The following is a 16,317-nucleotide window of genomic DNA, read 5'->3' on the forward strand; positions in this document are numbered from 1 at the left end:
GCACCAAGAAACACCAGCAATTGTGTATTCATAAAAGCTATTACCGCCCCCCTCCAATGAATATCTTGAGATGCTGAAATGTTTAAGAGAGTATAATGAACATACACTGGGAAATGCTACCAAAGAAAACATGAGGACCCATGATAATAGCAGGAAAAAGAGCATTTGGTACACACACATGCACACAGACACACATACCCAACATAAGAAAGTGTCATTACTTTAAAATATTCAGTTCACATGAAACAGATAAAAATTCCAAATTTGTATGAATTTAATAAAACATTCTCAGCATATATAACATGAAAACCAATAGCATGACAAGGAGAGATTTTCAAATCCATTTCCATAGAGAGATATGTAAATGGTTATCTCAAATGTTGATCGGCCAATCATAAATTTTTTTTTCAGATTTAGAGAAAACAGTTTATTCTTGTTTAGAAATGTTGATTTTCTTTTTTTTTAATTTTATTTTATTTTTAAACTTTACAATATTGTATTAGTTTTGCCAAATATCGAAATGAATCCGCCACAGGTATACCCGCGTTCCCCATCCTGAACCCTCCACCCTCCTCCCTCCCCTCCCCTCCCCTCCCTCTAACCCAATCATAAAATTTTTAAGAAGAAACATTTGAACAACAAAAATAAGCATTCTGTCAATGAATAAATTGAACCAAATGAAGCTTATGTATTGTTTTTCTTTCTGCTCTTTGTTTTGACTCACTCGATTCTATGGACGTCTCGTAGGAGGTTTTTATTTAATGATACAACCTATATTGCAGCAAGAGAAAGAATTCAAGCAAATATCAAGAATCCGTGAAGCATCCCCAATGAGCTAGTGTTCCACATGAACCCAATCTCTCTGCTCTGGGAATATGTTGAGTCTCTGGCTAAAAATCACAAGATTTATAGAAGGAATCTTGGCTTTGGGAGAACTCCTTACAAAGTTTTCAGTGAAGTTTTAAGAAGCCAAGCCAGCCTTATTGAACTAGTTGGGGAAAAACAACAGAACTAAACTTGACCAGGGGAGTTTTGAACCCTAAATGGAGCGTTAGGGTCTTGTCTTAGCTAAGAATCAGAAACAACCAGATTTGTCAGTATCCCCAGAAATAGATAAAGCTTTTGTAATCAATATGTACTTATGCTCTGTCTCCACTGTAAATAATGCTTCCGAAGAATGTTTCTCATACTTCTGAAGAATATGCAGTGTCACTCAACAAAATTGACCACAACAAGGAAATAAGGGGCTTCCCAGGTGGCTCAGTGGTAATCACCTGCCAACTCAGGAGACAGAGGAGACACTGGTTTGATCCCTGGGTCGGGAAGGTCCTCTGGAGGAGGAAATGGAAACCCACTTCGATATTGTTGCCCAGATAATCCCATGGATAGAAGAATCTTGTGGGCTACAGTCCACAGGGTCACAAAGAGGAAGGTGAGAATCTATGAGAGAAAATATGAACACAATGATTACCTGAAAATTTTGTTGTATAGCAATGAATCCCCAAAACAAAGGAAGAAAACAATCAATAGTCTATGTGGTATATTTGCAACACAGAGAAGTGATAAAGTGTTAATATCTACAGAAAACAAAATTTCCCACAGATTGATCATGGAACAAGAGACAGAAAAAGAAAGTGTGTATGGCCACAATAGTGAAATCTTTTATTCCCATGCACAGACCTCTTCAGCACTCTCAATCCTCAGTGCTAATTGCAATTATGATATTGATACATATTCTTCTGCCACATTTTAAGCATCTTTCATCCATGTCTAAAGATCAATAAAAATCATGTTCTGATGATTTGTTTAAATAGATATAAACAGCACAGTATTGTATAGTCCCTTAAACAGTTCTTTATGGTTCAGAAAGAGCTTCCCAGGTGGTGCTAGTAGTAAAGAACCTGCATGCCAATGCAGGAGACATAAGAGAAGTAGGTTTGATCCCTGGGTTGGGGAGATCCCCTGGAGGAAGGCCTGGTAACCCATGCCAGTGTTCTTCCCTGGAGAGTCCCATAGACAAAGCAGCCTGGCAGGCTACAGTCCCATAGGGTTCCAGAGTCGTACATGACTGAAACAATTTAACACACATGCACTCATGGTTCAGAAGGCTAGGTAAGGGTGCTCCTTTATATGATGAGACATGAAAGTGACACCAATTTTTTTTTTATCTTCCCTGTATCTTCACTCTTTGCCATATAACTTTGATTTCCTCTCATCAAGAAGTGGAGTGTGTATAACTCAACGTCCGCCTCACACTCAGTCTTGTGGGTCTGAGTTTATCTACCCAAGGCCAACATGATGGGTGTGAAGAGCCCAAGGTTAGAAGGGCCTTGTGCTTGGATTCATGCTCTACTGATGCTGTCCTGAGGTTCTCAATACTTTTGAATGACAGACTCCACATCTTCATTTTACCTTAGTGCCTGGCAAATTACTAGCCAAGTTTGGGGCTATGCCACTTATTTTGGGCAGAGTGATGTTGACTGGCTTGATGTCAACAAAGGCTTAAAAAAGCTCTCCTGCTTTTCTACTTTCCATCTTGCTTACCTGTCATCCCCATGAGAATATGCTTGAGCTTAGCTTGCTGGAAGGTTAAAGACATATGGATCACAGCCACAGTGCATTATTTATCCCTACATCATCCAATATTCAGCTGAATCCTATACCACTGAGCAAGCCTGGCCACAGTTAGCAGAGTTGTCATGGCTACTGGCACATAAAAGTGTGAGCAATAGATACTTAACTGTTTTATTGTATGTGGTTTTGTGGTTGTTTGTCATCCTTTACGGCAGAAAGTGAAGAAGAACTAAAGAGCCTCTTGATGAAAGTGAAAGGGGAGAGTGAAAAAGTTGGCTTAAAGCTCAACATTCAGAAAACTAAGATTGAACTGAACTGAACTGTCATGCAACATTTTGCCTAATTTCACTTGTTGAGATTTATTCATATTGATGTGTGCAAAAGAAGTTTGTTTTTTAAAATGCAAATGTAGTCATCAAATTTCTTTATCTCATAAATTATTTATCCTCCCTTATTTACAGCAAGAACAGCTCTCTTGTAGACATCCCTGGCAATGACTTCCCAGGTCCCAGTGAAACTGAGGGATTATGATTATAAATAAGAAAATTCTCAACTGCTATATACTAACAGTTTTTTCTTCAAAACACTTATAACCAAGTTTTACTCATGATGATAATTTAAAAGCATTTCTGCTTTGTACATTCTGAACAAAATGGGTATCTTCACTCATTTTTGTTAATTAGTGGATAACAAATGCTATTTTATTGTTGTTTTAATATGCACTTCTCTGGTTATTAGTGACAGTATCTTTCCCAGTGTTTGCTGACCATTCTCATTAACTGGCTTATGCTAAGCTGTTTGGGGGAGAAATTGGTTTTCATTTATTTTCTATGTCTTTATCTTTCTCTTTTTCTGTTTCTTTTTCCATGATCAATCTGTGGGAAATTTTGTTTTCTGTAAATATTAACACTTTATCGCTTCTATATGTTGCAAATATGCCACATAGACTATTGATTGTTTTCTTCCTTTGTTTTTGGGATTCATTGCTATACAACAAAATTTTCAGGTAATCATTTTGTTCATATTTTCTCTCATAGATTCTCACCTTCCTCTTTTGTGTCTCTCAGATCCTGAAGTGATAGCATAACATCCTATAATATTTTTTATAATTCTTTTTCCATTTAAGATGTAAATACACTGCTTTCAGTTTCTTCAACAACAGCATTGTCTAAGGTGAGTGCAGAGAAAATGAGAGCGAGCCAGACAGTCAGGCAAGAAAAGGGAAATTTACTAGAGGGAAAAGAGAGGGTGACTGGTTCTTAAAGAGAACCAGCGTCCTCCCTTTCTGACGGAGTCCTACTTATACCCCACCAATGAACAATTCTCTGAAGGGATGGTCATGCAGCCGGAGGTCTGGAATCTGGTGGTCTTGCATCTTTGAGATGATGGGCACCAATGAGATAACAGGATGCCATTTGGGCAATTTGGTCAGTCTCACAGATCACTGTGATTTTGTTCTTTGTTTGCAAGGTTGACATAACAAGCCATCTTATCAATGAGACCCCATGTGGGCCTTATCACATTGCATTTTCCAGCTTTTTTCAAAGCTTCAATTTTACTTTTTTCTTTTTATTGCAGCTTTATGCTGACTCAGGTATTGTTTAGTTAGAATAGTTTCAGATTATTTTCTTCAGATGAGATGTGGAAAAGGCTGAATCGCCTACCTGCAGATATCTTCTGTTCTCATAATTGAATAGCGTTTTGTCAATGTGTTGAATTCGTGTCATATTTCTTTTATATAATTTTTTGAAATTTGATGCCGTCCATATTAATTTTGTCCATGTGTGGGTGAGTGCAAGTTTGTATGTGTGTATTACAATAATACCCCTTGATATAGCCCAAGTGCCTTAATTTTTCATTTTAATTTCAGCCCCTACACATTTTTTTCTTCTGTGGGGAATCTATGTTTTCATCCTGAGTCTCACTTCTCTGTGCTCCATATCATAATTTATTCTATCAATTTGATCAAATATTTATTTTTGATGTGCATTTTACCAGTAATTTCCCTCTTTATTGAGGTGTGTGTGTATGCTCATTTGTGTGACTCTTTGCGCCCCCAAGGACTATATAGCCCTCCAGGCTGTCCATGGGATTTCCCAGGCAAGAATACTGGAGTAGGTTGCCATTTCCTTGTGCTGGAGATCTTCCCGAACCAGGGACTAAGCCTGCATTTGTTGCGTCTGTGCATTGGCTGGAGGATTCTTTACCCTCCCCTTTATCGGCTAGACCTGTAGTTCTTTTTCCAGTAAGCAGATTCTTTTAGATACACTTATTGGGTAATTGAGTATTAACTGTCATGTGTTTCAGTTTCAGGGTATCTTTTTTTTTTCCCTTGGGTTGATCTCCCTTGAAAACTTATTAATTTTTCTTCAAATTAAGATCTTTGTCCATTAGTGCTACTTCATTAGAAACTAAAATTTAAATTTTGCCTTCTTTTTTGTTGTTTATTTTTCTTTCATTGGATGTTGTCTTTCTTTCAGTGCTCATTTGTATTTTCCTTATGTCACTGATTAAGGCAGACTGGTGTGTTGTTTCATAAAGAAATGAAACATATGTTTTTGAAAAAGAGCCCAGGATGAATAAACTTACAAACTAAGTTTTTATCCTTTTAATAATTCTTGTCAAATATCTGTTAAGCATTTTGCCTCTAATTTCTTTCTTCTGGGAAGTACTTCAGATTCCCACTTCCACCACCTCCATTTGAACACAGTTATTAAAACTTAGCTCCACTCTTGTTCCAGAATTCATGTTCTAGATGCTTGCATCTAAAACAGGCCATTCAGGATTTTTGTGTGGAATATAAACTGACAAATATCAATTTTTCTCTTGAGAAGCTCTCTAGTTTTGGTATTTGAATTAAAGAAAAGGAAAAGTTTTCAAGAAAGAAAATAAACAAGTTGTTGTAGGATATTGGATATAGTTCCCTGTGCTATACAGTAGGTCCTTTGTGTTTATCTGTTTTATGATAGGAGATATCTGTTTATCCCAAACTCCTAATTTATCCTTCCCTCCTTTTCTGTGAGTTTGTTTCTGTTTTGTAAATGAGTTCGTTTCTATCACAATTTTAGATTCCACGTAAAAGTAATATTATAGAATATTTGACTTTCTCCGTCCCACTTAATTTTCTCATATATATATATATATACATTTTTTTCAGATTCTTTTATTGGTATATGTGTGTGTGTGTGTGTGTGTGTGTATATACACAGATACTGATATATAGGAGACGGCAATGGCACCCCACCCCTGTACTCTTGCCTGAAAAGTCCCATGGATGGAGGACCCTGGTAGGCTGCAGTCCATGGGGTCTCTAGGGGTCGGACACAACTGAGTGACTTCACTTTCACTTTTCACTTTCATGCATTGGAAAAGGAAATGGCAACCCATTCCAGTGTCTTGCCTGGAGAATCCCAGGGACGAGGGAGCCTGGTAGGCTGCAGTCCATGGGGTCGCACAGAGTCAGACATGACTGAAGTGACTCAAAAGCAGCAGCACTGATATATAAAGATATACATAGTATATATCATTTCTGTATATATATGTGTGTGTGTGTGTGTGTGTATGTGTTTGTGCCTGTGTGTGTGTATATATATATATGAATCAGTTTTCCATGAAACTTATGCAACATACAAACCAACTATACATCACTAAACAATTTTTTAGAAAACAAATGAGAGAAAGTAAAGGAGATATGAAAAGGAAAGTTTTGGTGAAAAAAGCACTCTATTAACATTCTAGTTTGTGTCTGTTCTGGCCTTCAGAGGCTTCTTGATGTTTGGAATTCTTGCGAAATCTATGGTTCTTGGACACTTTAGTCAGTAGAAATTGGTAAGTGGCCAGACAAGGAATTCAGGCAAGGCTTTTGTTGAGACTGGTGCTGCAGCAGGAGGGAGTGAAAACAAGTCACATGTTCCCTTGCTCATTCTCTGAGGAGGGCGGGCTGGTTCCTTAAGTGGGGTGAAAGTAGGGGTGACTGGTGGGTCCAAGGCCACTCTGCTCACCACACAGCAGGCCAATGAATCTGAGAAATGAGGTGTTGAGGCAAAGAAGAGACTTTATTCAGGGAGCCAGCTGATCGAGAAGATGGCAGGCTAGCACCTCAAAATAACTGTCTTATTGGAGTCTGGATGCCAGATTCCTTATAGATCAGAGATGAGGGGAGGTGAGGAAGTAAAGTAAAAAGGCCATTAATCTTGCAAACAACTCCTAGAATGCGAAGCCTCTGGCAGCTGCTGCTGCTAAGTCGCTTCAGTCACATCCGAGTCTGTGACCCCATAGACGGCAGCCTACCAGGCTCCCCCGTCCCTGGGATTCTCCAGGCAAGAACACTGGAGTGGGTTGCCATATCCTTCTCCAATGCATGAAAGTGAAAAGTGAAAGTGAAGTAGCTCAGTCACGTCCGACTCTTCGCAACCCCATGGACTGCAGACTACCAGGCTCTTCCGCCCATGGGATTTTCCAGGCAAGAGTACTGGAGTGGGGTGCCATTGCCTTCTCCAAAGCCTCTGGCAGAAGACGTGTTAACTTCTTCCTTCCTGCCATCTGCATCACCTGGTTCTGAACAAAGGCACTTAAGGTTAACAGTTAGGCAGAGGGGTGGGATTCTCTGAGGCAGGCCATTCTGTATGATTACAGTAACAAAAGCAATGAAAAGCAAGTCAAAGAAACAGTTCCAACATGAAGTCAGAATTGGCTTGTCTGCAACAGTCTTCAGGTTCCCTTGGTGGTGGTGTGTACAGCATCATGCACCGTTTTTTCTCCTGGCACCTCAGAAGTCACGTTGTGGCCTTTTTGTGTCTTACTGTTCATACTTGCCCAGACTGCTCATGTAGGCAGTTACTTTTAGTCTTTTATAGTTCCTCTGTCACTGGTTACTTGAGGAGACATTTGTCCAGGTCAAGCATTTCAGTAAAGAGTTCAGGTTCCAACCTATCTCATGTTTACCATAAATATGATGTTAGATTGTTCCAAGATAATCACCATCCACCTTATGAGAAGATTATAGCTCCATACCCCATTTATATCACGCTTGTCTATAGAAATAACTTATGATATTTGAACCAAAGACTAGAATACTGCTTCTAAGCAAAGGCTTTAAGATCTATTGTGTTTCTGCAATTTTTCTCCTTTAGCTACATGAGAAACAGTTTCCATGGAGGGACCATGCCATTTCCAAGGTTCCAGAATGAAGGCAATGTGGAGCTGAACTTGCAGTAACCTTGTAAACAGTCCTTGTAAAGAATTTTAAGGCACTAGGAATTTGGAGGTTGTTTTTAGCACAGGATAACTTCATGAACTAAGATCATGGCATCCAGTCCCATCACTTCATGACAAATAGATGGGGAAACAGTGGAAATAGTAGCTGACTTTTTTGGGGGGTCTCCAAAATCACTGCAGATGGTGATTGCGGCCACTAAATTAAAAGATGCTTGCTCCTTGGAAGGAAAGTTATGACCAACCTAGACAGCATATTCAAAAGCAGGGACATTACTTTGCCAGCAAAGGTCTGTCTAGTCAAGGCTATGGTTTTTCCAGTGGTCATGTATGGATGTGAGTTGGACTATAAAGAAAGCTGAGCTCTGAAGAATTGCTTTTGAACTGTGGTGTTGGAGAAGACTCTTGAGAGTCCCTTGGATTGCAAGGAGATCCAATGAGTCCCTCTGAAAGGAGATCAGTCCTGGGTGGTCACTGAAAGGACTGATGTTGAAGCTGAAACACCAATACTTTGGCCACCTGATGCGAAGAGCTGACTCATTGGAAAAGTCCCTGATGCTGGGAAAGATTGAGGGCAGGAGGAGAAGGGGACGACAGAGGATGAGATGGTTGAATGGCATCACCAACTCAATGGATATGGGTTTGGGTGGACTCTAGGATTTGGTGATGGACAGGGAAGCCTGGCGTGCTGTGGTTCATGGGGTCGAAAAGAGTCGAACATGACTGAGCATCTGAACTGAACTGTACTGAACTTCATGAAAACAAGCTAATGAAATAAGCATGACTTTTTTGTTATTTATCGACCTATGTCTACTTATTGGCAATTTATAAAAAAAAAGATTTATGCCATGAGATGTATTGATGGTTGAATCTATATTAAAAAATTTGCTGTGGGAATCTGGAAGTTCTGGATTTTATTATACACCAATCTGTGTCATTACAGCGCTCACACCTGTATCTGGTCGTTCTGGCTCTTGTTTTCACTTATATACATAATATGCTGTCAGAAATAAATGTAGACAATGGAGAAAATGAAGCCATTTAATTTTTGTATGTTTAAGCTTATAAAGTAGAAGCTTAAGTTGTTTAATTTCATGACTCTGGAAGTTCCTTTTATTAATGCTGTTGTTAAAACAAAGTGCTTTTATTTTGGTTGAATTAGGTCATTTTTAGGTTCTCATTTCCTGATGTATTCATACAGCAAGTCAGGGATGTTGTTTTCAGATTCTTGATTTATACAGGTGAGTTTTGCTTTATGTTTTGTAGATTTTTATATTTATGTGGTGATGGTGCCATTGATGGGAAGAAGTGGCCTGCTTTATACTCAGCCCAACTGTTGGGCAAATAAATTGATCCCAAACCTAAATATAATGTGGCAATTAGTATGAAAGCATATTGAATAGAATGAGTATTTTAAAATTTGTAACTCAAGAATCACTTTCCTGAAAAGGTCATTTACACTCTCTGGAAGTAGCAGTAGTCTTGAGAGGAGAGAAAAATGGGAACTGGAATTGAGAAGCTACTAAACACAAGGAGAAGTTTTGATGGAGGTATCATAGCACCTGAGAAGTGGAGGGCATAGTGGAAAACCACTTCATAGAAAAAGCACAGAAAAGTAAATTTTCAAAATCTTATTGGGTACAGAATCTGAATATATTTACATGAAAGCCATGGGAATTTGAATTCTATTCTCAAATGCACATAAGGGTCAAGAAATGTTTAAAAGAATATAAGGAAGTTAGCTTTAGTTTAAGATATGTACTTTGCCAGAATAGATGATGGGGAAGGAACAAATGCAAGAGATTGGTCAGATTCTGTTGCTGTGCTGCAGTTCAGAGAGAATGAAATTTAAAAAGCGGTAACTGGTACATCATTTGTCTTTCTCACCATCTACAAGTAGAAAGCAGGACAGAAACCATGAGAAACTTTGTTTCAGACATTTGACAATTAAAAAAAAATCAGGGATTCTTCCTCTGACAGAAAGAAAGCACAGAAGGTGAGCCTCACATTGAACTTGGTCCTCTGGGAATAATGTCTTAACTATAGGACAAGAGTTGAATCAACTAGGACTCCTTACAAGTTTGGGTTTTAAGAGTTTTTCAGAGTTAGGGTTGCTGAAGCAGCTGGAACTTGAAGGACACAGGGCCAGAGATAAAGAAGGGCTATGTATTGATGTGCATTTTTTAGGAGAGGGGAGTTGTCCTTTTTGCCCTGAAGATTAGACTGTATATGTGGTAGGTAAGTCTCTATTGTAAACAGGAGAGAGTAAATTATGAAACAGTGTTGGGAGATGTTGGATTTTCATCCAGGCAGTGCAAAGTGATATTGCTAAAACCCCAGGCATTCAGCTAAGGCAGAAAGTCTAAGTCTTTGGAGGAAGGATCAAGCCCTAGACTAAGAGACACTATCACTAACACACTCCCCACCTCATAGCCAGCAGGAAGGTTCCATTACATTCATTGCCTTCAGATACAAACTATGATACGCTATAGAGGATTGAAACATAATAGACTAAGGAAATAATGCGAGAAGTTCAGAAATCAATGATATAGATAAGGGGAAAGAATAGAAAAATTACAGCTCTGAATTTAGTTATTGAAAAGGAGGAATAAAATTGCTAACCCCCAGTAAGACTTATCTAGATCAGAAACAAATTCCACCAATATTAAGGATGAAAGGAGATATTACTAGTCATGAAGAAAGTAAAATGATAGCTTGGAGTATTACCAGAGATTTATACCAATAAATATGATTATTTAGATGAAATGGACAGCTTCCTTGAAAACTACAACCTATCCAAATTGATAGAAGTGATATAAAAATCTCTTAGTCATGTGAAATCTATTTTAAAAAAATTGAATTCCTCAACAGCCACTTTCCAGTAAAGAAACACCAGGTTTTGATTCTCACACACTTCAGCAGTTGAGAGATATTTTGGTGCTTTCCCATCTTTAAGCAATTGAGAATTCTTCTTAGGTGAATGTTGATGTACAGTTTGTTGAGTGAGTGTGAATTTTTACTTCTCTGGAATACATACCCAGGAATAACAATGCCAGATTATATGATGAGTATGTATTTATTTTTTACAGAAATCACCAGTCTTTTCTGAAGAGTGGCTGTACCGTTTTAACTTTCTTCTGGCAATGAATGAGAGAGAAGGAAGTATCTGCATTCTTGCCATTTTTTACTATTTAAACTTTAGTTTAGCTGTTGTGACAGATGTGTAATTTACCTCGTATAATTTTGACTCATATTTCTCTGATGAATAATGTTGACTATAGTTTCCTGTACCTGTCTATCACCTTTTGTGAAATATCTGTTAATGTCTTGCCCATTTTTTAATTGGATGGGTTGGTTTTTCACTATTGACTGTTGAGGAGTTTATGTATTACAAATCCTTTGCCAGGTATGTGGTTTGCAGATATTTGCTCCCAGTCTGTAGTTTGTCCTTTCATCCTCCTAGTAATTTCTGTGACTGATGAGATATTTCCATTTTAATAGGAATTAATTTATCAGTGTTTCCTTTTATGAATGGTAGCTTGGCTGTCAAACCTAAGAAATTTGTGTAGCCCTAGGGTTCCTGAAGATTCTATGTGTTATTTTTTTCCCTAAAAATTTTATAGTTTTATTTACATTTAAAAGTGTATTCAGTTGAGATGATTTTGTATGAAGTGTGAGATTTACATCAGTGTTCACTCACTTGACTGCAAAGAATATAATCAATCTGATTTTGGTGTTGACCATCTGGTGATGTCCATGTATAGAGTCTTCTCTTGTGCTGTTGGAAGAGGGAGTTTGTTATGACTGGTGCATTTTCTTGGCAGAACTCTATCAGTCTTTGCCCTGCTTCATTCCGTATTCCAAGGCCAAATTTGCCTGTTACTCCAGGTGTTTCTTGACCTCCTACTTTTACATTCCAGTCCCCTATAATGAAAAGGACATCTTTTTTGGGTGTTAGTTCTAAAAGGTCTTGTAGGTCTTCATAGAACCATTCAACTTCTGCTTCTTCAGTGTTACTGGTTGGGGCATAGACTTGGATTACTGTGATATTGAATGGTTTGCCTTGGAAACAAACAGAGATCATTCTGTCATTTTTGAGATTGCATCCAAGTACTGCATTTCGGACTCTTTTGTTGACCATGATGGCTACTCCATTTCTTCTGAGGGATTCCTGCCCGCAGTAGTAGATATAATGGTCATCTGAGTTAAATTCACCCATTCCAGTCCATTTCAGTTCGCTGATTCCTAGAATGTCAACATTCACTCTTGCCATCTCTTGTTTGCCCACTTCCAATTTGCCTTGATTCATGGACCTGACATTCCAGGTTCCTATGCAATATTTCTCTTTACAGCATTGGACCTTGCTTCTATCACCAGTCACATCCATATCTGGGTATTGTTTTTGCTTTGGCTCCATCCCTTCATTCTTTCTGGAGTTATTTCTCCACTGATCTCCAGTAGCATATTGGGCACCTACTGACCTGGGGAGTTTCTCTTTCAGTATCCTATCATTTTGCCTTTTCATACTGTTCATGGGGTTCTCAAGGCAAGAATACTGAAGTGGTTTGCCATTCCCTTCTCCAGTGGACCACATTCTGTCCAATCTCTCCACCATGACCCGCCCGTCTTAGGTTGCCCCATGGGCATGGCTTAGTTTCATTGAGTTAGACAAGGCTGTGGTCCTAGTGTGATTAGATTGACTAGTTTTCTGTGAGTATGGTTTCAGTGTGTTTGCCTTCTGATGCCCTCTTGCAACACCTACCATCTTACTTGGGTTTCTCTTACCTTGGGCGTGGGGTATCTCTTCACGGCTGCTCCAGCCAAGCAGGAGCTGACTGTGGCTCAGACCATGAACTCTTTATTACCAAATTCAGACTTAAATTGAAGAAAGTAGGGAAAACCACTAGAACATTCAGGTGTGACCTAAATCAAATCCCTTATGATTATACAGTGGAAGTGAGAAATAGATTTAAGGGCTTAGATCTGATAGATAGAGTGCCTGATGAACTATGGAATGAGGTTTGTGACATTGTACAGGAGACAGGGATCAAGATCATCCCCATGGAAAAGAAATGCAAAAAAGCAAAATGGCTCTCTGGGGAGGCCTTACAAATAGCTGTGAAAAGAAAAAAAGCAAAAAGCAAAGGAGAAAAGGAAAGATATAAGCATCTGAATGCAGAGTTCCAAATAATAGCAAGAAGAGATAAGAAAGCCTGCCTCAGCGATCAATGCAAAGAAATAGAGGAAAACAACAGAATGGGAACGACTAGGGATCTCTTCAAGAAAATCAGAGATACCAAAGGAACATTTCATGCAAAGATGAGCTCGATAAAGGACAGAAATGGTATGGACCTAACAGAAGGAGAAGATATTAAGAAGAGATGGCAAGAATACACAGAAGAACTGTACAAAAAAGATCTTCACGACCCAGATAATCACGATGGTGTGATCACTGACCTAGAGCCAGACATCTTGGAATGTGAAGTCAAGTGGGCCTTGGAAAGCATCACTACGAACAAAGCTAGTGGAGGTGATGGAATTCCAGTAGAGCTATTCCAAATCCTGAAAGATGATGCTGTGAAAGTGCTGCACTCAATATGCCAGCACATTTGGAAAACTCAGCAGTGGCCACAGGACTAGAAAACGTCAGTTTTCATTCCAATCTCAAAGAAAGGCAATGCCAAAGAATGCTCAAACTATCGCACAATTGCACTCATCTCAAATGCTAGTAAAGTAATGCTCAAAATTCTCCAAGCCAGTCTTCAGCAATATGTGAACCATGAACTTCCAGATGTTCTAGCTGGTTTTAGAAAAGGCAGAAGAACCAGAGACCAAATTGCCAACATCTGCTGGATCATGGAAAAAGCAAGAGAGTTCCAGAAAATCATCTATTTCTGCTTTATTGACTATGCCAAACCCTTTGACTGTGCTGATCACAACAAACTGTGGAAAATTCTGAAAGAGATGGGAATACCAGACCACCTGATCTGCCTCTTGAGAAATCTGTATGCAGGTCAGGAAGCAACAGTTAGAACTGGACATGGAACAACAGACTGGTTCCAAATAGGAAAAGGAGTACATCAAGGCTGTATATTGTCACCCTGCTTATTTAACTTCTATGCAGGGTACATCATGAGAAACGCTGGGCTGGAAGAAGCACAAGCTGGAATCAAGATTTCCGGGAGAAATATCAATAACCTCAGATATGCAGATGACACCACCCTTATGGCAGAAAGTTAAGAGGAACTAAAAAGCTTCTTGATGAAAATGAAAGAGGAGAGTGAAAAAGTTGGCTTAAAGCTCAACATTCAGAAAACGAAGATCATGGCATCCAGTCCCATCACTTCCTGGGAAATAGATGGGGAAACGGTGGAAACAGTGTCAGACTTTATTTTGGGGGGGCTCCAAAATCACTGCAGATGGTGACTGCAGCCATGAAATTAAAAGATGCTTACTCCTTGGAAGGAAAGTTATGACCAACCTAGACAGCATATTCAAAAGCAGAGACATTACTTTGCCAACAAAGGTCCGTCTAGTCAAGGCTATGGTTTTTCCTGTGGTCATGTATGGATGTGAGAGTTGGACTGTGAAGAAGGCTGAGCACTGAAGAATTGATGCTTTTGAACTGTGGTGTTGGAGAAGACTCTTGAGAGTCCCTTGGACTGCAAGGAGATCCAACCAGTCCATTCTGAAGGAGATCAGCCCTGGGATTTCTTTGGAAGGAATGATGCTAAAGCTGAAACTCCAGTACTTTGGCCACCTCATGCGAAGAGTTGACTCATTGAAAAAGACTCTGATGTTGGGAGGGATTGGGGGCAAGAGGAAAAGCGACGACAGAGGATGAGATGGCTGGATGGCATCACTGACTCGATGGACGTGAGTCTGAGTGGACTCCAGGAGTTGGTGATGGACAGGGAGGCCTGGCGTGCTGCGATTCATGGGGTCACAAAGAGTCGGACACAACTGAGCGACTGATCTGATCTGATCTCTCACTCATTTGACTTGGGGATGTAGAAGTGTTCTGACAGCATTTCTGGGAAGCGCTGTTCTTCTGCACTGAGTTGCTCTTGCATCTTTCAAAAAAAAAAAAAATTGGGAGAGGAAAGCTTATTTATGTGGAAATTTTCCTGGGATCTTTATTCTGTGCAGTTCCCTTCTACTGAATTACTTGAACAGTTTTAAGAGTACATTACGATTCATTTATTGTGTTTTAGTGTATTTTCCTTGTTATACTTTTCTTAGTGTCAGGGGAGTGTGTGATTTCCTCGGTTCTATCTCACCACAGCAAAAATTTGAAACAGTGGACCGGTGTTACAGCTCTGTTACAGCTCAGTTATATTTTGCAAGCAAAGGAAAATACATCCTCAAGGCATGAGGGTGGGCCAACCCAAAAGAAAGGGGTTCAATTTGGCTTCTCTTCTTATATGTTTTTTCTCCTCCTCCTGAACCTGCCCTCTGTAAATTGGGCTAGCCATGAGGGCTGTTTATTTCACCTGAGGTTCTCACTCCGGTCTTCAGACCTTCCTTTGTTCCATTTTTGCAGGCTTCTCCCTTCTTTGTCTTTTTGCCACTGGCTTTTTGGGCTCCTTTTTCCTATTGTAACTACCTAACAGTTCCCCTTCAGGAGACGGGAGGCCCAATTCTTTGGGAGTAGAGGTGTCGAGGTCTCTCTGGCTACTCTCTCCTGAGTTGGGATGATAAGGGGCATTGGGCCTCCCCGTCTTGCTGGTATCAAGCCTCAGAGTCCTTATAGCAGTGTCCATCTAAAGGTGAGTGATATTTTCTGTGATCGGGTGTAGTTTTATATATCCTTGTTGAACTGGCACTGCATGTTGTAGCTTGTTGACAGGTGTTTTGAGTGTCCTCTTCTGTTTTCTTCCATTGTTTGACTCATGAGTAGTGAATCCAGTAATCGTATCCTGGTACCTTGACTGCTGTGGGGGTAGAAAGTATTACAGAATACAAGTCCTTCCATATAGGCTAGAGTTGAACCTTTGGGGAGCCATATTTCCAGACTTAATTAGAACTTGAGTCCTTGGAGCATATACTGGTGGCTCTTTTCTAAAACCGACTTGAACATCTGGAAGTTCATGGTTCACATATTGCTGAAGCCTGGCTTGGAGAATTTTGAGCATTACCTTACTAGTGTGTGAGATGAGTGCAATTGTGCAGTAGTTTGAGCATTCTTTGGCATTGCCTTTCTTTGGGATTGGAATGAAAACTGACCTTTTCTAGTCCTGTGGCCACTGCTGAGTTTTCCAAATGTGCTGGCATATTGAGTGCAGCACTTTCACAGCATCATCTTTCAGGATTTGGAATAGCTCAACTGGAATTCCATCACTTCCACTAGCTTTGTTCGTAGTGATGCTTTCTAAGGCCCACTTGACTTCACATTCCAAGATGTCTGGCTCTAGGTCAGTGATCACACCATCGTGATTATCTTGGTCATGAAGATCTTTTTTGTACAGTTCTTCTGTGTATTCATGCCACCTCTTCTTAATATCTTTTATGCTTCTGTTAGGTCCATAC

Source organism: Bos indicus x Bos taurus, chromosome 27 (genome assembly GCF_003369695.1).
Source record: "Bos indicus x Bos taurus breed Angus x Brahman F1 hybrid chromosome 27, Bos_hybrid_MaternalHap_v2.0, whole genome shotgun sequence".
NCBI lineage: Eukaryota > Metazoa > Chordata > Mammalia > Artiodactyla > Bovidae > Bos > Bos indicus x Bos taurus.